Raw genomic sequence first — 23,506 nt, forward strand, 5'->3', positions numbered from 1 at the left:
TGTTTTCGCTTTGTAACTTTTGGTATTGTAACGATGATCAGTGTTTTTATTTTAAACAAAAAAAATCCTCAAATGACATTTTAAAACTAAACACTATATTTTTTAAACTTGTAATATTTTTTTACCAAACATGATTCTTACAACAAATGAACGTTATTAAACATATTTTTGATCACTATTCAAAATTTTATAATAAAATATTTATTTTGTTTTAAATTAAAATATATTCAAAATTTTATAATAAAATATTTATTTTATTTTAAATTAAAATAAAGAGTAGTTATAGAAAACCCAAAACAAACACCTGAATGAGTTACCAAATGTGACTTTGGCTTATCCACGTCGTACTAGTAAAATAAATATTACTTTACGCGATAAAACTGAAAAAAAAAAAAAAAAAGTTTATTGGAAAGAATATACAGAGAGAAACAGGGAATCAAAGTGCCTACGATTTAACTCTCAAATTGATTATTTTCGGGTCTCATCTTACACATATATATAGTATGTATAAGTATAAAGCTCTTGACCCAATTTCTGTATTTTTTGTGAACACAATGTCTTACAAGAGATTGACTATTTCAGGTTTTATACTTTTATCTGTTATATACATATGTGTGTTTTGTGTGTGAAATTTATCTGACTCAAGAAGAACAAGAAACCAAGATACGCTTTACACCTCAAGATCCAAAAACCCATTCGAAGGACGAGTCCAAGAAGATCAAGAAATCCTTTCGATCATGGTGATGGGGTTGCCGTGCTCACGTGGACCAATGTTCAGTCCGATGTATATTACTAAAAGCCGGAGTGGGTCAACCAAGCCCTACCAGACCACCAATCGGCCGTCTTCGGAGTCGCTTAGTGGAGTCCAATCGCCGACGTGGATGTGGCAGGTGGAGTTACTGTACATGAGCCGTCCATGGATTTGATCTGATTTTTTCTGAATTTTATTCTCTTGCGTAGAGAGGACGACGTTGAAAGATGCTGACGTGGCTAAGCCACGTCAAGTTTTCGGTGCTCATTCGGCACCAAGTTTTCAGTTCCTATATCATTATTTTAAAATAAAACGTCAAAAACATGACACCTCATTCGTTCCAAGTTTGGGAAGCACTCCATACCTGGTTGAGCCATATTTGAAGTTGGATCGGAACTCAGGCCCATTCGGACCCTTTTGCAACTAAATCCTTGTAACAAAACCTTTCAAACCTCAATCCAATATTTGTCCGTGCCTATTTCAAGATAGAAGGAGTTATGAGGGCATTGTACAGTGGAGTGCCAACCATTCCATATTTACGATTCTGCCACCATTCTCCTCCCACTATCCTCTCTCTGAAATCCCCATTTGTCATTCTTCTTCCTCCAGAACAATACCCATCTCGAAGTTCAAATTCTCCACTTCTGCAAAGACACAGACAAAGACCCACAATCGCAGCTTCAATGGCCTCCGCACCATCAACAACAGAGCCAGAGGCATAGACAAAGCCCTTCTCAGTCCTCTTTGTGTGCCTGGGCAACATCTGCAGAAGCCCAGCGGCTGAGGGTGTCTTCACAGACCTAGTCAAGAAAAGGGGCCTTGATTCCAAGTTCAAGATTGACTCTGCTGGAGCCATCAATTACCATGAGGTATACAGTATACTATACATGTCTTATATCAATCGATATAAAAATATAAATATGCACATACTATATCATCTTGCACTCTGTTATTTGTAATTGAGTTACTTAATTCCTGCCCAAAACAAGTGCTATGTAGTGGGAAGAATCATGATTTCATTTGGGTTTTTCCATTCTTGTTATTGTTGCTTTTAAGGGTAGTGAAGCAGACCCAAGGATGAGGGCTGCCGCTAAAAGGCGCGGAATCAGATAACTTCGATATCCAGACCGATACAGCCGTCAGATTTCAGAGATTTTGATCTCATTCTTGCAATGGACAAGACAAACAAAGGTGGGATGATATATGGAGAGTACCGGAAACACGAATCTGTATATATATATTTTTTCCTTTTTTTGAGAGTAGGATTTTATGGAGGTCCATAACATGGTCATTTACTAGTATAAATATTGATTTAGTTCCGTGTGCTGTCTATTGTTTGTTTAAATTTTTCTGGGTGTTGATGTTGTATGTAGATGACATACTTGGGGCTCTTGCGAGGTGGAAATTTAGGGAGACATTACCTGCTGATGCACATAAAAAGGTTACTAGAAGGGTGATAGTGTTGCTCGGTGTAGTGTGGACTTTTTGATCTTATTAGTTGTTTGATCCTATTTGTGAACTGATCGTGCAGGTCCGGTTAATGTGCTCCTGTGCTCCTATTGTAAGAGGCATGATGAAACCGAAGTCCCAGATCCTTACTATGGTGGACCACAGGGTTTTGAGAAGGTACTAACCCTTCTTGTCTGTTCTCTGTTGGAATATGAAATGTTAGATCATGATCAAATACACCAGCTTTTTAAATTACCAATTGTTCAAATAATTTTCATCTAGGGATGATATTTTGCAGTGCTCATGAATTTTAGTTCTTCCACTCCTTTTGTGGAAGCACCAAGGTCTAGACAGATGGGATTATTATGATATGGCATAGCTTTGTTTGACGAGCTGGAGTACTGTGTCATGAATTTTTAGGATGTTGACACGACTGAACAATTCTTGGAGCTAAAAATGTGACGTGTTTGATAACATTGAATCAATGTATTAACATTATATAAAGGCCTCAACCCCAAGGGGTTGGCTCAAGTGGGTAAGAACTTGGCCCTGGTGCCTCAAGAAGCATCAGGTTTAAAGTTTGAATGTTCTTGGGTGCAAACCTGCTTTGAAATATGCCATTGACGTGAGTAAAGCCAAAGCAACATTAGGTTTTATATCATTCGTGGGTGCGGCTAACTCTCCATGGGGTAATTGGATTATTTTCCAAGGTAAAAGAGCCCCCGACCAATTAGAAACAAAATAAATAGAAACATAGTTCCAATAAAGGGAACCCTAGGACCATATTCCAATTTGAGTTTTGCTCACATCTCGAATGAATTCAAGGACATATTCGAATAAATTCTGACCACCAGTCGGAATGGTTTGTGGGTTCCGAACAACTATAGTGGTTGAACCTAATAAGATGGCCATTACAAGCTAAGAAGTAATAAGTACTTGGCCATGGACTTGGAAGCCCTCTATTTTCCAATAGAAATGTTGGCCTACTTCCACACCGGATATATCATATACACTTATGCCTCACAAATGTTTCATGTTGGGACCTTAGGGGCACATTAGCAACATTGTTACATATTGTAAAAATGTAAAAAGTAGATTTCTTGGTTTTCAACTAATTGTAAAAAGTTGATGTCTCGGTTTTTGTAATTTAGACTTGTATGACATGCTTATTTCCTCTCTTACCCTTAAAAATCTATCAAGAACAATATCTGAATATTCATCTTTGCATAGCAATTTAACTTAAGCTGCTTATGGTTCACTGATGTTTCATGTTGGGACCTTAGGGGCACATTAGCACCATTGCTGCATAGTAACCTACTAATTGTAAGAAGTAATTTGATGTTTCCCGCCAAAGGTTTATTAGGGTAAGAGAATATGAGCCTCTTTTGGATAAAGATGAGGATGAAGAATTAATCCAATCTTGTTGTATGGAGATCAAATCAGGTAGGTAGAGAACCAAATAAGCTCTCAGAATTAGGCAATTAGCTTCGTTGACTTTAGAAAGAAGATATTGTACCTTTGTCACAAACAGAATTGCCAGACTCTCTAGATACTCGATGGGGCTTAAATCTTCAAATTTACCGTCTTGGAAAGGAGATGGAATGATCATAGTTATAATAAGCATGAGCAGAGTTAAACTACAATAATCAACAACGTCTTCCTCGACTAAATTCCCCAACCTTTGATGTAGATAGTGGGCTTTAGTGACCTGTTGACTCTACAGCATAAGACCTGAGCAGCATCAAACACTCTCTGTTCTTGTCTAAGCATGCCAAAAGTTTCCTCTTGATAACTGATAAGAAGAGTGTTCCATGTCAAACACCTTGCTACCTCTCATTGACGTCAAACAAAAAAGAAAAAGAAAAAAAGAAGAGGAGCTAGCATGTATTCTGGGAATCTCTCGCACAAGAACATCTAAAGGAACATGTATATGCATACCGAACCACTGAATATCAACTTCTTTATCTCAACATGCCCTCACTCTAACATCTCTAGCTGATGGTATACAATTAGGGCTGCAAACAAACCGGGTTGTTCATGAACAACTCGAGCTCGACTCAACATGGACTCAGTTTGTGTTCATTAAAATAGTGATACTCAAACATCTCTATGCTCTGCTCGTTTGTTTGTGAACAAGCTTGCTTAAGGGCTCATTTTGGGCTCGTGAAAAATGTATATAAAATTTATTTTGAGTCCATGTGATATTAGATTAGCCTACATGGACTCAACTAGACTTGCCGAGCCAAGACTGAACAACTCAATGCTTGGCTCGGCTTAGCTTGTTTGCAGTTCAATACAATGCCCATGAAGAGCCATAATCCTCTGAGAGAGCTTCATTGCAAAAGACTAATTAGCCATGGGCAAGGAAAATCTTCAGGTAACGCATTGAAGGTATGCCTTAACAACCAACATAGCCAATGAAAATTAGGTGATTTTCCTCGAAAATGGCCTTCAAGAGGGGCTGAATATCTTTAAAAGTACCTCATACAAGTCCCAAAAGTACATTTATTGGAACCTTTTTGCTACAGGAAGGAAGAAACTCCTTTGTGCTTCCCAAATCACGAGCCCATGGTCTAGGTTTCCTTCATTGATAACTGTTGTAAAACATAAAACAGAAGTGAAGAGATAAATCAAACAAGTAGAACACACAGATATTATGTGGTTCAACCACTAGGGACTACATCCACGACACAAAGAGCCCAAAGGACTACAGCACTTTATTATAATACTCTATCAATTCATACACAATGGTGGAGGCTCCTTTATATAGGAGAAGAAATTACGAGAATGGAAAGAATTAGAAAATAGGAAACAAGGAGGATTTTTCTCCATTGATTCTTCTAGTAACACCAAATCTTTAATAATAGGAAACAATATCAATTAATGAAAGATTTTCCTTCACTGATTTCTCCATTAAATCTTCAATACTCCCCCTCAAGTTGAGATGATGAGTAACAACAAGTGTGAATGATGGAGAAAGAAGAGAGAAGACGAAGAATAATGCTACCGAACACACCGACAACCCAAACAAGTCAACAAAAAACTGTTGGAGACATGGCGAAGGCGAGGACAATGCTACCGAACACACCGGTAACCCAAACAAGTTGATAAAAACTGCTAGAGATACAGTAAAGACGAAGACAATGCTACCGAATACACCGGCAGTCCAAACAAGTCAATAAAAACTGTCGGAGACACGGCAAAGTCGAAGAACATTACTGCCGGACAAACCGGCAGCCCAAACAAGTCACAAATAATACCGAGAAACCCTTAGCAACATTTCAAATGCTAAGGGAATACCCCAAAATAGGGCTTCGAACCTAGGAAAAGAAATTAGGCTTTGATACCATGTTTTAAAGTATAAAACGGAAGCGAAGAGAGTCACAAATAGCACCGAGAAACCCTTAGGAACATTTTAGATGCTAAGGGAATACCCCAAAATAGGGGTCCGAACCTAGGAAGAGAAATTAGGCTTTGTTACCATGTTGTAAAACATAAAACAGAAGTGAAGAGATAAATCAAACGAGTAGAATACACATATATTATGTGGTTGAGCCACTAGGGCCTACATCCACGACACAAAGAGCCTAAAGGGCTACATCACTTTATTATAATACTCTCTCAATTCAAACACAACACAATAGTGGAGGCTCCTTTATATAGGAGAAGAAATTATGAGAATGGAAAGAATTAGAAAATAGGAAACAAGGAGGATTTTTCTTCATTGATTCCTCTAGTAACACCAAATCTTCAATAATAGGAAACAATATCAATTACTAAAAGATTTTCCTCCACTGATTCCTCTATTAAATATTCAATACCTTAGAAAGTTCCAGTTGGCCAAATTCTTGGACTTGAAATGATTGAGAGCCATAAGCTGAACTATATGTTCTAACATAGGTGTGAATTCACCCTAGGTGGGTGATATTAGTATCAGATAAGCTGCTTTACTCACATCTAGGACGTATGCACTAAGCACGCCTTCAAGAGAAAGCATGTAACTTGTTAGGCTCTTTATGTAGTTGTAATTTTTTTAATGAGAAGTTGTAAATCTGTAGAGAAATTTTTGGTTTTCATGGATAACATGAGAGTATAGTGGGCCTTGTTGGGCTCTTTGTGTAGTTTTTTTTTTGGGGCTCACTCTTACTTGAATGCTTTTAATGAAATTATATTTGTCAAAAAAAGGTTTCCTTTAAAAGTCATAGTAGAAATATAAAAAGAAGAAAATGAGAGAATTGTGTAAAGGCTTGAATGAGATGAATCACTCATTCATAACTCTAGTATTTATAGATAAAAAGAGCACATGCTCATATTACAAGAAATGAAACTAAATCAAATCATAGCATATTCTAAAGTATATTCTATGGCATATTCTATAGCATAATCAAATTTCTGCTAATATGGTAAGTCATTCCATAAATCGTGACTAACGTATATGCTAACATCTGCATAATCAAATCTTTGGTAATATGGTAAGTCATTCCATAAATCGTGGCTATCATATATGCTAACACTCCCTCTCAAGTTGGTGCGTGGATATCTGAAACGTCTAACTTGGGCATTGCATTCTCAAACACAATCTTGCTGATGCCCTTTGTAAGAATGTCTGCAAGTTGCTGAGAGCTTGTGACAAATGGAGTGCAAATTTGACCAGAAATGATATTCTCTCGAATGAAGTGCCGATTAGCAAATCAAAAATGTCTCCTCAGACCATAAACAACCAATCATGTCTCCTCAGACTGTAAACAACCAACAATGTCTCCTCAAACTATTCCTGAAAAATCCGAATACATACTTTTTTTAAGGAGCACTGCCCGCTTACATATAGTCAGACAGCCTCCTCTTTAATATCCGGAACCTCTCTGTAGACTACATTTATTTTTACCCAAGCCCTTCTAGGTGTTAGAGACCAACTATCCCAATTTACCAACCCTAGAAGACTAAAAAAGAAATTGTAAAACTTAAAATACTTGTTTTCGATAACAAAACAGCAACACAGAAAAACATGTGTTGGCAACGTCACACGTTGTCACAAATAGCCTAAGGTGGCTGTTGCACAAGTAGCAAGGCTACTGAAAGGTGTGGAAATGTGTTGGCTTTGATACCAAGTAGAAATATAAAAAGAAGAAAATGAGAGAATTGTGTAAAGGCTTGAATGAGATGAATCACTCATTCACGTCTCTAGTATTTATGGGGTAAAAGAGCACATGCTCATATTACAAGAAAGGAAATTAAAACAAATTTAAATCAAATCACAGCATATTCTGTGGCATAATTTATAGCAAAATCAAATCTTTGCTAATATGGTTAGTCATTCCATAAATCGTGGCTATCATATATGCTAACATATGCATAATCAAATATCTGCTAATATGGTAAGTCATTCTATAAATCGTGGCTATCATATATGCTAACAGTCATACATAAGTGTGTTAGCAAGGTTGGCATTATGTTTATATGATTTGAAAACAGGAGATTAATTGATAATCAGCACGACGCACGAGATACCATTTCTAATTAGAGCGTCTCAAAGAGATGTTTGTTTGATAAAATGACATAGCAGCTTGATTTTAGGAGCCCATAATAAATTGGTAGTCAGTACAGGGAGATGCATATGATAATATTAATGATGGGAATAGGGAGAAGAACATGTAAATCAACTTCCAAACTCTTCCCAAAGGCGTGAGTTCTAAGAAGCATGGGCACGGATACGATACAATACGGATATGCCGACATGTCAAATTTTTAAAAAGGACATAGACAAGGTGTAGACAAGACAAATATAAATATAAATTTTTATCTATATATCTATTGATTAAGACAATTATAGAATTTTCATAAATTTATAATTTCTACACTAAGATAAATAGAAGATGAAACTATATATAATATTACTATCATATCTTGTCACTATAGTTTTGTTATTGTTTATTACATACCTAGGAAGTAAGGATACACCTAAAAGAGCAAAGGATCCGGCACGGACACCAACCCGTGCCGGACACGCCAGCGTATTTGAAATTTTTTATATATTTTTGAATATTTGGACAAGGCATGGACACGCGTCCAACACACCATGGAAACGTGAACGACACACGTGTCCCATTCTTGGGAAAATTTATTTGTATTGATAAGGAAGGCATTCTTGGGGATTTTTAAGAAAGATTTAGAAAAAAAGTTGGGTTGAAGTGTAAATATGAGGAGTTGGTTAATAACTTGATCATTACATAATTACTTAAAAGTAGTTGTTTTATAAAACATTTTATATTAAGACACTCAGATATTTATGCTTAAATATTTTAGTTCAAAAGTTCAAACTCTTGCACGATCATCTTTCGCTCTTTTGTTCTCCCACCAAGCTTTGCTACCAATAGATGGTCTCTCTCTTTCTTCTCTATTCTCTCTTCTTCGCCTTCCTTTTTCTTTTTTTTTTTTGATAAATAAGCAATTCATTAAAGGCGTTCAAAAGGGGAACGCGTCCTTACAAGACCCCAAAACCCTGGGTACCCTAAGGCCCCAGGGAAGCCAAAAACTCAATAGTCTCCTCAGTAGAGGAATATAGTTTACCCGAACCCCCAAAAAATAGAGAGCTAATAACAGAAGATTTGAAAACAATGACCGAAGATTCCTCTCCTTCAAAGGATCTTCTATTCCGCTCCCTCCACAAACACCACCAAAGACACAGGGGCGCCATCCTCCAATAACCTCAAGCCTGTGCTCCCACCCAACCCCCTCTCCAGGTGTCCATCAGACCTCTTGTAGATCTAGGCATGACGTAGTAAACTCCAAATAAGCCTAACAAAAGATTCCAACATTCAACCACCACTGGACAATGCAGAAGAAGATGGTCAACCAACTCACCATTACACTTACACATGCAACACTGATTCATTGTGATATGCTTTCTCCTTCTCAGATTATCCAGCGTCAATATTTTACCTAACATGACCGTCCAAGCAAAGAAAGCCACTTTCAATGGCGCCTTAGTTCGCCACTTTGCTTTCCAAGGGAATACCACCCTAGCTGGGTCCAAAAAGCATCCGAAAGATGATCTCACACTAACATTCCCCTAGAAGAAGGAATCCAAACAAGAAAATCCCTATCTCTTCCACGAATCACCTGGCTATACAACAACTCTAAGAAACCAAAGACATCATCCATTTCCCAGTTCTGAAAAGATCGCTAAAAAAGCACGTCCCAAACCGGTCTCCCGCTATCAAGGCGATAGCAGTCAGCCACCGAGGCATGCCTATTAGCCGCAATCCTAAACAGTCTAGGGAAAGAGCATGCTAAAGTGCGATCTCCACACCACAAATCCTCCCAAAACTGAATCTCCATACCATCATGAACTTTGAATCTGATATGCTTAGAAAACTCATTCCATCCCTTCCTAATGGCTTTCCAAACACCTACACCTTTAGGGATAAACACCATAGCACCCCTCCCCTCCTCTTTAAAGCGACATAAGATAACCCTCCTCCACAACTTATCCTGCTCAATACAAAACCTGGCAGCAGTCTCCCAATCCCAATTCCTCCGAACTTAACAGGCTTACACACCTGCTCCCAACGAACTAGATAATACCTAAACTCATCCCCCAAATCTCCCCATAAGAAGTTCCTCTAAAGTCTTTCAATACAAGCAGCAACTGAGGACAGAATCTGGAAAAGGGATAAAAAATATGTAGGAATGCTCGACAAATTGCTTTTCAACAAGGTAACCCTCCCACCTTTAAATAAATATTGCTTCTTCCACCCCGCAAGCTTCCTCTCCACCCTCTCCACCATCGGATCCCAAACACCTACAATCCTCAAAGAAACCCCCAGAGGTAAACCCAAGTAAGAAATCGAAAAAGAACTGACTCCACAATCAAGAACAGAAGTTAACTCCTCAATATCCAGAACCTCCCCCACTGGAATCAAAGCGCTTTTCCCCATATTCACTTTCAAACCCGAGACTGCCTGAAAGCAGATCAACACCGACCTCGCAAAAAACCAAAGTATCATTCGCTAATAAAAGATAGGAAATCTCCAACTGATGCATATCATCCCTTCCCACCCTAAAACCCCTGATAAAGCCCACCTCCACAGCCCTCCCCATCAATCTACTAAGCCCCTCCATAACAATGATGAATAGAAGTGGGGATAATGGATCTCCCTGACGCGACCCTCATGAGTTACCAAAGAAACCAGTCAGAGCCCATTCACCAACACCGAGAATCTCGCTGAAGAAATACAGAACTCAATCCATTTCCTCCATTTATCCTCAAAACCCATCCTTACCATCATATATAGCAAGAAACTCCAATTAACATGATCATAAGCTTTCTCTACATCCAACTTACACAAAACCCCTGCAACCCCACTCCTCAACCTATCATCCACACACTCCTTGGCAATAAGGGTAGAATCCAAAATCTGACGCCCTCCTATAAAAGCATTCTGAGTTTCTGAAATAACCTCATTTAAGACCACCCTCAATCTCAAAGAAAGAACTTTGGCTATTAATTTATAAATGCATCCCAACAAACTAATAGGTCTAAAGTCTTTCACGTCTATGGGTCCACCCTTCTTTGGAATGAGGGCTATAAACGATGCATTCAGGGATTTCTCAAATTGCCCCTGAGTATGAAAAGCATGAAAAGTACTTATCACAGCCACTGACCACGACCCAACTCTCCAAAAGAAACCTCATAGTGAAACCATCCGAACCTGATGCTTTATCCCCATTACAATTTCTTAGCGCCTTCAGCACTTACTCCTTAGAGAACGGGATCTGCAGACCCTCCCTATTTGCCTCAGAGATTCTATCAAAATTAAGACCATCTAACCGGGGTCTCGTAGGAGTAGGCTCCGCAGACAGTCTCTGGTAGAATGGGACAATCCCCCTACAAACATCGTCCTCCCTACTCAAGACCACCCCATCCACGGTAAGTCTCCCTATGTGATTGCCCCTCCTATGAGCATTAGCCAACCGATGGAAGAACTTAGTGTTCCCGTACCCCTCCTTAAGCCATAAGGTTCTAGATTTCTGTCTCCACGAAATCTTCTCCAACACAGCAATCTCAGCCTGGTACACCGCTCTCTTACTTCTCTGCTCATCATTAATGCTTACTCATGCCTTCCTGGCGATCAATCTCTGCAATCTCCGCCAAAGCCCTACTCTTCCTTCACTTGAGATTCCCCAAAACCTCCTTATTCCACCTTTTCAACTCCTTCAACACCCCAAGCTTTGTAGCAAGAATAAAACTCGGGTTCCCAGACACCACACTTCCTTCCCACCAAGACTTCACACACCCCTGGAAATCAACCGCCGTAAGCCATATGTTTTCCAAACGAAAAGGAGTGATTCTAGACCTTAACCCACCACAATCTAACACCAAAGGAATATGATCCGATGTCAGTCTAGCCAAGGCCGCTTGAGTCGCATTCGGAAACTTCTCCTCCCGATCTCCTGAAATGAGAAATCTATCCGGACGTGAAAGGGTAGGAGACTCTCTGGCATTAACCTATGTGAAAGTAGCTCCCTCCAAAGGCAAATCATGAAGATGATGGCCATCAATGAATTCTGAAAACTGTACAATAGCCGGAGTCCATCTTCCTCCTGTCGATCTCTCCAAAGGGGATCTAACCATATTAAAATCACCCCCCACACACGATGGAAGACACTACTGGTCCTTAACAGATCCCAACTCCTCCCAGAGAAGATGTCTCTCCCCATCATCCACTGGACCATAAACACCCGAGAAAACCCAACGGAACCCATCCTCTTCCATAATAAAACTGCAAGAAATGGAGAATCTCCCTCTCCACACATCCGCTTTTGACACCCATCTTTTATCCCACATCACCAAAATACCCCCAGATGTCCCAACAACAGCTTTCAACGCCTCCCATTCAATAAACCTCCCACCCCGCAAACTCCTAACCACCCTATCCGAGATGGATGCCATCTTCATCTCCTGTAAACATACCACATGAACACCCCACTTCCTCACTCCCAATCTGACAACCTTTCTTTTGTCTAAATCATTAAGCCCTCGAACATTTCACGAAATAATGCGGCACTTCATTAAAAACCAGTAAATGTCCCCTCCCCTCTCCTTCTCCCTCTTCCCCTGTAACTGTTCCTCTCCCACCCTGTCCCATTCTTCCCCTCATAATTAATATTAGAAATAAGGCCTCTGATCTCCCTTCCCCCTCTTCACGGAGATAACCTCTTCTTCTTTCTAACTGTTCTGTTCAAACTCCCAACATCCTCCACATTCTTTCCCTCCACAATTGAATGCATCACCAAACGAGCTTGCTCCTCATCTGGCTGAAAAGAAAGTCCCGACATACTACTCACAGTATCAATGTTATCCTTCACCCACTTTTTTTTTTTCCTTTCACAACAATTCTTTTTGCATCTCTTTTTCCTTTTTCAGCTTGTTTCCATGAACTTTTTTTCTCTTCTATGGACTCTTACCTTTATTTTAACTAAACCCTAATTCTTTTTCTAACAAAACCCTAATCCTCTTTGTTTCTTTGTTTTTTTCTCTTTCTTAATGGTCTTTCTATCATTCTTTCTTTTTCCCAGTAAAACACCATATATATATTTTTTTCCATTATTAGTTTCTAAGAAGTATGGACATTCCTGTGAGGTGCCGTGTCCGGTGTCGGATACCAACACTCTATGGACACTCCTAAACACCTGTTTGACACTTTATGGCTGTGCCCATTATTTAAAAATAATTTTTATTATTTCGGACACTTTGCCGACACATCTTGGACACTTAGTCGATACATGTCGGACACTTGACCAACACATCCTACACTTTTTGTCTTATATAAAACAAGCACACAACAATCCTTGAAACAACATTATGAACATCCATTAAAGTGTTCAACCTCAAGGAGCAAAAACATAATTATAATGATAAGATAAGATTATAATATCATATATAATATAACATTTTCTTTTTGATATTCGAATATCGTCATCTTCTAACTTATGTAACTTTAGTATAGAATTTATAAATGAATTAAAGTTTTATAAATGTCTCATTTAATAGATATTGTAGTATCAGAAAATTTCTCTGTGTTAATGGAAAGTTTTTCTTAAACTATATCGAATGACTCCTTCCTTTCTTTACACGTATATATATGTCCCTTGTTGGTTGACCTAATTTCTATTGCTCTGGGCCATATTCTTAGTTGTGGCCTTCTCAGTCAATAATCTGGTCCAGTTATCAATTGAAATGGACTCTACCTTCTCGCGTTGGGCCAATCTTCCTTAGACTTGGGTCTTTGGGCTTGGTCTGTGGAGGTGGGTCGCGTACACGTACCCTATATCTGGTGACGTGTATATGGGGTCATGTATCTGCCCCTTCATCTTGCCCTCTAATTACCGCTCATTTATAAGGGGTAATTATTCTTAGAGAACGTGTATCTAATGACGGTTGATGATATATACGAAGTGGGCTAGCTCGATTTTTGGGGTGTAGTGGTTGCATCATTACTTTGACGCTTTGACATCCTTGACCATGGTGTGTGACCCTTATTTAAGGGCCCTCATCCCATTAACTTTTTGGAGCTTTATACATCTTCCTTGTTGTTTGCTTCAAGAGTCTTTCTGCCCTCTAGTATTCTAATATTCTAAATCTCTCTTCTCTGGTGAACTCCTACTGCCTACTGTGCTTTTCTGGTGATCTAACCTTTCTCATTTGTAAAGTGTGCTCTGGGTAGTTTAGTTCCTATTGCGAGGTTAGTTCTAGTTCTGTTTTTTTTTTTTTCCCTTTTTTCTTTCTCTTTCATCTCCGGTGGGATCCTCTAGGTCTCTCCTTGTGTCTTTCCATGGTGGTTGACTTGGATGTCCTCTGTATTTGGTGTCAAATACCTGATGATGTCTTTCTTAGGCATTACCCAACAAATGCTAATTTTGAAATTGGGGAAGGATTGACTGCCGGCGAGATGGTCTTCTCTTGTGTGCATTTTTAGAATTTTTAGGTTTCCACTTTCCCCTCCATCCTCTATATCACGCTATACTCCACAAATTGAAACTTGCACCTCTACAAGTCAACCCAAATTTCTTTAGGATAATTTATGTACTTATGGTCTCAAACCAAAGGAGGCGTCTGGACTTAACCTTCTCGATCTCCTCTTTTTCTATAAGATAGCCAGGATCCGGCTCACATGCCGTTCGGGTCAAACGAGTTATCGTTGTCATTTCTTTCCCAATCCTGGGCATGTGATCTGTACTGACAATTCTGATTTGGAGAAGGGATGGAGGGACGATCGTGTAGAAGGATGTTGCCGGAGCAAAAAGAAGAGGCTAGAAAGATTAGAATGAAAGTAGCTAGGTATGCAGTTATCCATGGTCAGCTCTACCAAAAATCCTTTTCGGGACCTTACTTGAAATGCATTACTCCTTCGGAAGCCGAACAGATCCTCCGTACCATTCACGAGGGGGTGTGGCACACTGGAGGTAGATCATTAGCACACAAGGCAATGACCCAGGGATATTTCTGGCCTCACATGGCGAGGGACGCGGAGGAATTCTCGAGGAAATGCGACAAATGTTAGTTTTTCGGCCTACTGATTCACCAACCTCCAGAGGATCTCCACGTAATGGCAAACCCATGGCCATTCGCCCAATGGGGAATGGATGTGGTAGGACCATTGCCCAAGGCCAGGTCACAAAACAAGTACGTACTCTTGGCCATAGACTACTTCACCAAATGGGTGGAAGTCGAATCTTATCCTAGTGTGACCAACATCAAGTGAGACGTTTCATTTGGAACAATATTATATGCCGTTTCAGGGTCCCAGGTCATTCATTATGAACAATGGCAAAAATCTGGACAACCAACACGTGAAGAAGCTCCTTGACGAGCATGGGATAAATTAAAAGTTAGCAGCAGTAAGCTACCCCAAGGGAAATGGCCAAGCTAAAATAACAAACAAGACCATTTTCGACTGCATAAAAAAGAAATTGGGGGACAAAAAGACCAAGTGGCTAGACGAAGTCCCAAACGTCCTGTGTGCCTATCGACCACTCCGAGGAAGCCAACCGGAGAAAGTCCTTTCGCCATGGCATACGGCTCAAAAGTTGTAATCCCAACCGAGCAGGTCGTACCCACCATCAAGAGCGCTAATTGGGATACAGAATGCAATGACGAACTACTCCAACACAGTCTTAATCTGCTCGAAGTAAAGAGGGAAGCTGCAGCCATTAGACTGGCTTCATATCAGCAAACTCTAATGAATAGTTTCAACAAAACGGTCAGGCACAGAACCTTTGGGCCAGGGGAGCTAGTCCTTAAGAGAGTGGTAGGCATTGTTCAAAAGATGAAGCGGCATTGGGAACTCATGGTCACTCAGGTAGTCGCCAAGGGAGCTTATAGGCTCAAAGAGCCCAACGGAAAGCAGGTAGGGAAGCCCTGGAATGCCACTTACTTAAAGAGGTACTGCTATCAAGAATTTAAAGGCTAGGCCTTGTTGTTTTCCCCGTCTCCTTATATACAAAGTCATGGAACAAAGGCCGATGAGCCTGGTGTTATAAGTACATTTTAACCGCTTTATTAAATTCATTTTATATTCTCAATGCATATATAATTGGTTCTTGCAAACCAAAAGTGAGCAACACAAAAAAAGTTAAGTGGCATGTGGCAATCGATATCGATTGCCACATGCCACTTAACTTTTTTTGTGTTGCTCACTTTTGGTTTGCAAGAACCAATTATATATGCATTGAGAATATAAAATGAATTTAATAAAGCGGTTAAAATGTACGATTGCCGAAGACTTGATGTGATTTCAGAAAGGTTAAGTGGCACGTGGCAATCGATGCCGAACGCCAAAGACTTAGAAATTATCTCAAAAAAGTTAGGTGGCACGTGGCAACCAATGCCGATTGCCAAAGATTTGATGGTATTTCAGAAAGGTTAAGTGGCATGTGACAATTGATGCCGAATGACAAAAACTTAGAATTTATCTCAAAAAAGTTAAGTGGCACGTGGCAACCGATGCCGATCGCAAAAAGACTTGATGTTATTTCAGAAAGGTTAAGTGGCACGTGGCAATCAATGTCAAATGCCAAAGACTTAGGAATTATCTAAAAAAAGTTAAGTGGCACGTGACAATCAATGCCGATCGCCAAAGACTTGATGTTATTTCAAAAAGGTTAAGTGGCATGTGGCAATCGATGCTGAACGCCAAAGACTTAGAAATTATCTCAAAAAAGTTAAGTGGCGCATGGCAATCAACGCCAATCACCAAAGACTTGATATTATTTCAAGAACGGTTAAGTGGCGCGTGGCATCAATGCTGAACGCCAGAGATTTGACATTAACTAATAACGAAAGTACAAGAACATTTGATAAACATATATGTAAAGCATTTTTATAGAAGTTCAAAAAATTGTCCTCACAGGGAGTAAGTTCGCACAAAATAAGTGCCTGGACAAAGGCTCTTTTACAAGATAGAGGAAATAATTATAAAAATAAAAGAGTAACCCCTACTCCTGATCATCAACCTAGCGAGGAGGGGCGTCCAGATCCACTGGGTTCTCCTCAGTGGCCTCAATGCTTAGAGTCGAGGAAGCTTCTCCAACACGCTTGAGAGAAGCAATGGAAGATGGAGTCCCAGTAGGAGCAGGAGGTGCAGAGATCTGAGAGGAGGAGCCAACAGGTATGTTGGCAGATGTGGAGGCGTCCACACAATCTCTGAAAACCTCCTCGGCCTCTTCAGCAAGTGGATCCTAGTAAATGCTGTAAATGCCAGGAAGATTAATTTGAAGTTCAGCATCACAGGTGTTCGGACCATTGCATGCCCTCTCTGGACCAGCGGGCAAGGGGTAGTTTAGAAACCGTTTGCCTGCAAATAAATATGACGTGTTGGGTATGAGCAAGAAGGTAATGATCTTGAAAGAGAGTTATGAGAGACATCCAAAATCCCAGATACAGCTAGTTCACATGGTAACCGGCCTTTGAAAGAATTATTTCGCATGATGACGGCATACAAATCTGTCATATTACTTATCCAGCTAGAAATCATCCGTGAGAAGTAATTGTTGCTAATGTCCAACACAACCAGCGGGCTTTTGGAAATTGTGTTGGGCAAAATTCCTGAGAACTGGTTGTCATCCAAAGACAGAACGCTTAAGTCAGTCAAGTTTAAATGTGTTAAGAGTATTTGACCATGAAATTTATTGCTGGATAATTTCAAAATATTCAAATTAATGCAACCTGAAACCAATTCCTTTGGTACTTCTCCAGAGAACATGTTAACAGACAAATCTACTTGAAATGTTTAGATAAATCTACTTGAGATGTCAAATATCTAATTTCATGATACATTTCTCACATATGCCTATATATATATATATATCTGCTATCTAATTGTATTTTAATGATAAGCTCTATAAATAAACATTTACTTCTAAAAACAAAAATGTTAATATCTTTTGACCCGAATGACAATGAGCTGTCTATATATATATATATAATAATGTGTTTGCTTGTGTTGTCTCTTAGATGTAGTATATATAACGCAATAATATATAGACGGAGAACATGGTGTTTTTTAAGCTACAACATGCATAATGCATTGTTGTTATTGTTGTGGGTATTTTTAAGCTACAACCTGCATTGTTGTTATTGCTGTTACTATTTTGTTTATGAATTTATGATTTTTGGGACATAGTAGAATTTATAATTAAGAAAGGGAGTAATAACTTGGTAAAATAGTAAAAACTCAAACTAAAAAGTATTTTCCTAGAGTTCTAAAATTCAGAAGAGTCACTTTAATAAAAGTCGCGTCTCTCTTTAATGTTTACTTCTCTATTTCACATTGACAAAGTTATGTTTGTTTATGAGTCCTTAATAGGATTGTTATTTTGCCAAAAGAAAAAAAAAAAGTATATGATAAAATAAAATAAATTATGATTGTTATTTTTGGTATTCGTTGTGTTATGATTGTTGGTTCGTTATTTGAAATATATGTAGATTTGTGACAAGAAAATTTGCTTGGTAAATCAACATTCCCTATGTTTTGAGACATTAACTTTGTCTACTTTTAGATTCTTGTTTATCGTTTTTAGTCCATAGAGTTCCACACTTTTGTCTAATTTTGGATTCATGGAACAGACAAATTACCCCCAAGTCAACCCACCTATGGTTTGCCATGCCCATGCCCATCAAGTGGTAGTAATATGTAATAATAGTAGGTGCAATTGACATGCGCTCTCTCTCTCTCTCTCTCTCTCTCACACACACACACACACACACACACACACACACACAACACACAACACACAACACACAACACTCTCTCTCTCTCTCTTTCTCATCCACTTTAAGACTATCCACTAAGGACTTAAAGTTAGCTCAGGTGGAAATGTCCATGTGTTTGATGAGATAAAGTGGCTGACCTTGGTATTGTAGGAGAACCCCATAGAGGTGATAGTATCTTCAGAGTGGAGGAGCGAGAGAGGTCCAATACTGAGCCAATTGTTAGTCCAGAAGTAAGTTTTATCTCCATTTCTAACCTTATGTCTAAGGAGATGCCTGGCAAGTGACCTTAGTTGGAGGATTTTCCTCCAGCTCCAAGAGCAAGATTGGGGGACCTTCATTGTCCAGAAGCATCCTTCTTTGAAGAGGTAGGATTTGCACCATTCCACCCCAAATTCTCTGAGGATTGCAAGTATGGATATCCCAAATGTGCATGAGTATGGTAGCCTTGTTTGCAGTGTCAAGGTTGGGAATCCCAAGACCACCATCAGATTTTGGTTTGCAGACCTTTGCCCAAGCAACCCTAGAGCCAGTCTTCTTCAGTTCAGGGCCAGACCATAAGAACCTTCTTAGGAGAGCATTGAGTTCAGAGAGAACTTTCTTTGGCAGAACAAAGATACCAAATGAATTGTCTTAAAGTGGATGTGAAAGAGAGAGAGAGAGAGAGAGAGAGAGAGTGTGTGTTGTGTTGTGTGTGTGTGTGTGTGTGAGAGAGAGAGAGAGAGAGAGAGTGTGTTGTGTTGTGTTGTGTGTGTGAGAGAGAGAGAGAGAGCGTGTGTTGTGTGTTGTGTGTTGTGTGTGTGAGAGAGAGAGAGAGAGAGAGAGAGCGCGCATGTCAATTGCACCTACTATTATTACATATTACTACCACTTGATGGGCATGGGCATGGGCAAAACATAGGTGGGTTGACTTGGGGTAATTTGTCTGTTCCATGAGTACAAAATTAGACAAAAGTGTGGAACTCTATGGACTAAAAACAATAAACAAGAATCTAAAAGTTGACAAAGTTAATGTCTCAAAACATAGGGAATGTTGATTTACCAAGCAAAGTTTCTTGTCACAAATCTACAAATATTTCAAATAACGAACCAACAATAGCAAACTTTCTCGTCACAAATCTACCAATTCTTCAAATAACGAACCAACAATCATAACACAACGAATACCAAAAAGAACAATCATATTTTATTTTATTTTATCATGTACTTTTTTTTCCTTTTGGCAAAATAACAATCTTATCGAGGACTCATAAACAAACATAACTTTGTCAATGTGAAATAGAGAAGTAAACATTAAAGAGAGATGCGACTTTTATTAAAGTGACTGTTCTGAATTTTAGAACTCTAGGAAAATACTTTTTAGTTCGAGTTTTTACTATTTTACCAAATAATTACTCTCTTTCTTAATGTGTCCCAAAAATCATAAATTCATAAACAAAATGGTAACAGTAATAACAACAATGCAGGTTGTAGCTTAAAAATACCCACAACAATAACAACAATGCATTATGCACGTTGTAGCTTAAAAAACACCATATTCTCCGCCTATATATTATTGCGTTATATATACTATTTCTAAAAGACAACACAAGCAAACACATTATTATATATATATATATATAGACAGCTCATTGTCATTTGGGTCAAAAGTTATAAACATTTTTGTTTTCAGAAGTAAATGTTTATTTATAGAGCTTATCATTAAAATGCAATTAGATAGCAGATATATATATATATAGGTATATGTGAGAATTGTATCATGAAATTAGATATTTGACTTCTCAAGTAGATTTATCTAATACGTTTGAAAGAATTTGTGGATAAATTTAGATGCCAAATGTATGGAAGACTGACTGAAATGTTTTCTTGAAATTGGCCATGAAAGTAATTGGCGGAGACATCCATCCAATTAATACTCATGTTAAGGCGTGGTGACAGATCAAATTGACCCGTGAGAATAAACAACCAGTAATTCATGTCTTGCATTATTATTAAGCAACCAGTAAGGGAACACTCATGTCCAGTAGTTGTGGGAGAGATATACTTCTCTTAATCTGTATTGGTGAATGAGAAACTTGGGTGGTGAGGTTGCAGTTTGATAACCCTAGGTCTTTCAACTGAAACTTGGGAGCCCAATTTGAGTAATCATCAGTTTCCACCTCGAATTTGTTGTTGCCTAATTCAAGAATTTCAAGCTTGGAAAGATTGGCCAAGGAGCTGAATGAGAATAAACCTTTAAAATGGTTGTAATTAAGATTGAAGTATTCTAGAGATGTGAGGGTTGATATTATAAAAGAAATGTCTCCAGTGAATTGATTCCAAGAGAGATCTAACACTCTTAAGGGCTCTTAAATTGCTCAAACATGGAGGAAGGATTCCTTCAAACAAGTTACGACCTAAGATCCAATTCTTCTAAGTTGTTTAATTCACACAAACCTGCAGCAGACAAGAAGAATGAGAAAGAAGTTGGATTATCAGCTAGTGATGTGTAAAAAGAAGATTTGATGAATAAATAGTGAAGACACCATGCCACTCACTATGTTTCAGTAGTTTTACCTTGAATAGACAAAGTATTGCTGAGATTGTTGTTCGCCAAAGACGCAGCCTTGAGCGAAGTCAAGGTCCCCATAAGCGGGGGAATATTTCCAGTGAAATCATTAAAGCCCAGATCAAGAACCTCCAAGTTCTTGAATGAAATCAAATCTACCAAATGAAGAATGTAGAAAATGTAGTGATGTATATGGTAGAATAAGCAAATATAAAAAATTAACCTTACAACTTATAAGTACTAGAAGGAAGATATTTGGTAGCGTGCCATTCAGTCCGTATAGAATGCATACATAACCCAAAACCTAATATTATGATATTTGGTAGTGTGCCATTCAGTCCGTATGGAAGGAAGATATTTAATTCCAGTTCTTGATTAAAACTGATACTATGATTTAAGCTTATCTACCATCATATATATATATATATATTAAAAGAAAAGAAAAAAGAGAAAAAGAAGAAATCAAGAAGACAAGTCTTGCAACCAAGAAAACTCAGAATTTATATTCAAAATTACGAACATAGAACAGCTTTAGCTATAGTGATGGTGGTAGTGGTGGTAATAATCTTCACCAGATTCCTACATATTGAATTGCAAAAGAAAATTCTAAATATATATCTAAGTGGCTTTTACCTTGCACTGGAAGGGAGACATTTAATCTGTTGTACCTTAGATCCAACTTCTCTAATTTCCTCAGAGTTGATAGCTCTGTGCAGTTAAATTAATTGAAATAGAAAGTGTAAAGACAATTGAATAGGAATTATATATATATATAAACTACATAAAAAAGTGGATATTGGATGTTAGATGCTCAGTATAAATGATGTGGACAAAACATGCCTTTGATAGGAAGAGATCCTTCCAACCAATTAGTACTGACAGTCAAAGTTTTTAGTGATGTGAGTGAACCAAAGGTTTTAGGATGCTGTAATTGAAGCTATTAGCAGCAACGTTTAAGATCTCCAATTTCAACAACCTTTCAAAACCTGCACATTAACAGAGAATAATCTCTTGAATAGCATTTTTCCCGCTTGAATAACATTACTCTTTGAAGTTCAACAATTCTCTAATTCCTTAACCCTACAATGTCAAATAAAGTGGAAGTTCTTATGATTTATAAGTGTTTATTTTTATTATTTATTTTTATTTTTTTTGAGTTCAAGGATGTTAAATGATATGGATGAAAAAAATTAATTTGACATAAAATGAACAAAAAGAGGGGTGAAAACAAATTAGCTAAAAGATACCTTGACCATGACAATTGATAATCAGTTTTTTAGACTTATTTAGTCATATTTGCAGTTCTTAGTCTCAATGCATTTATGCGTAGCCCCCACACTGATCATGACAATTGATAATTTGTACATAATAAATAGGGTAGACTTGAGAAAGGAGGGATGTGTCAAATTGCCGTTCCTGGAATCCCCCTCCTGTGGGTGCTTTAAAGTGTAATATGGATACGGCCTTCAGGAAAAATGGATGTTTAGCTGGTGGTGGGGTGGTTTTCCGTGACCATAATGGTGTATTGAAGGAAGTTGTGATTCTTATACACTTTAAGGCTTGCTCGGCCCTCATGGCAGAGGCGTTTGTATTACAGGCTACTATTCTCTGGGCTATGCGCTTTCACTTTCGTAACCTTCTTTTTGAGAGTGATTCTGCAATTTTGTGTGCTGCAGTGCTTGGGAAACAACCTTGTCCAGTTGAAATTGATGCGATTGTGTATGACATACAAACTGCTTTGAAGGGTTTCCCTATGGCTCATCTTGCTCATGTACGTCGAGAAGTAAATGTTTTAGCTCATGAGGCTGCTAAGCTCTCAAAACCTAATGTGATTGAGGATCAAGTGTTTCAGTTTTATCCATTCCAATTATTGGAATGTGCTTTCAGTGATAGGTTATCTTTGTCTTTATAGTTGGGTTGGTTGTTTGCAGTGTTTGCCTTGTTTGAAAAAAAAAAAAATGACTTGAGAAAGGAGGGAGATGAAAAGGAAGCAACGAAAAGTCTTTCCCTTGAAACACTACTTTTTTTTTTTTTTTTTTTTCTTATCATTATTATTATTTTTTTCATAAGTGAACTCTCTTATGAGAAAAATTATGAATTCTTCCAATTTAATTATTAAATTAAAAAATATATTAAATATGGAGTAATTAATTCGACATTTTACAAATCTTAAAAAATTATTACAATTTAATGACAAAATAGGGAGATTTTATAAGTTGAGAGGGTCATTTTTATTAAAATTGTAGTGTGGCCTTAGCTGCCTTAGATCATGTAGAGTGAGCTCTCTCCCAATCGAAGCATTCACTTTCTCTCTCATCAACCCATGGAGAAGCAAATTATATTTGTAATTTATATTTTCTAATATGATTAACTTATTATTAAATTTTACAATACTTAATAAAATTTATTATACTTAGTTTAAACTTTTTTTTTATCATAAAAAATACATTCTTTTTTTATACAATATTCATGAAATTTTAATAAATTA

General features: G+C 38.1%; 1 pseudogene; it reads left to right on the forward strand.

Annotated features, from left to right (window-relative positions):
• The first annotated feature begins 1,209 nt into the window (after nt 1-1,209).
• On the forward strand, nt 1,210-23,057 carry LOC132297822 (uncharacterized; annotated as a pseudogene).
• Nucleotides 23,058-23,506: the final 449 nt, after the last annotated feature.

This window comes from Cornus florida, unplaced genomic scaffold (assembly GCF_030987335.1).
Source record: "Cornus florida cultivar Cherokee Brave unplaced genomic scaffold, ASM3098733v1 CherokeeBrave_3.0.0_Hap2_Chr01, whole genome shotgun sequence".
Taxonomy (NCBI): Eukaryota; Viridiplantae; Streptophyta; class Magnoliopsida; order Cornales; family Cornaceae; genus Cornus; species Cornus florida.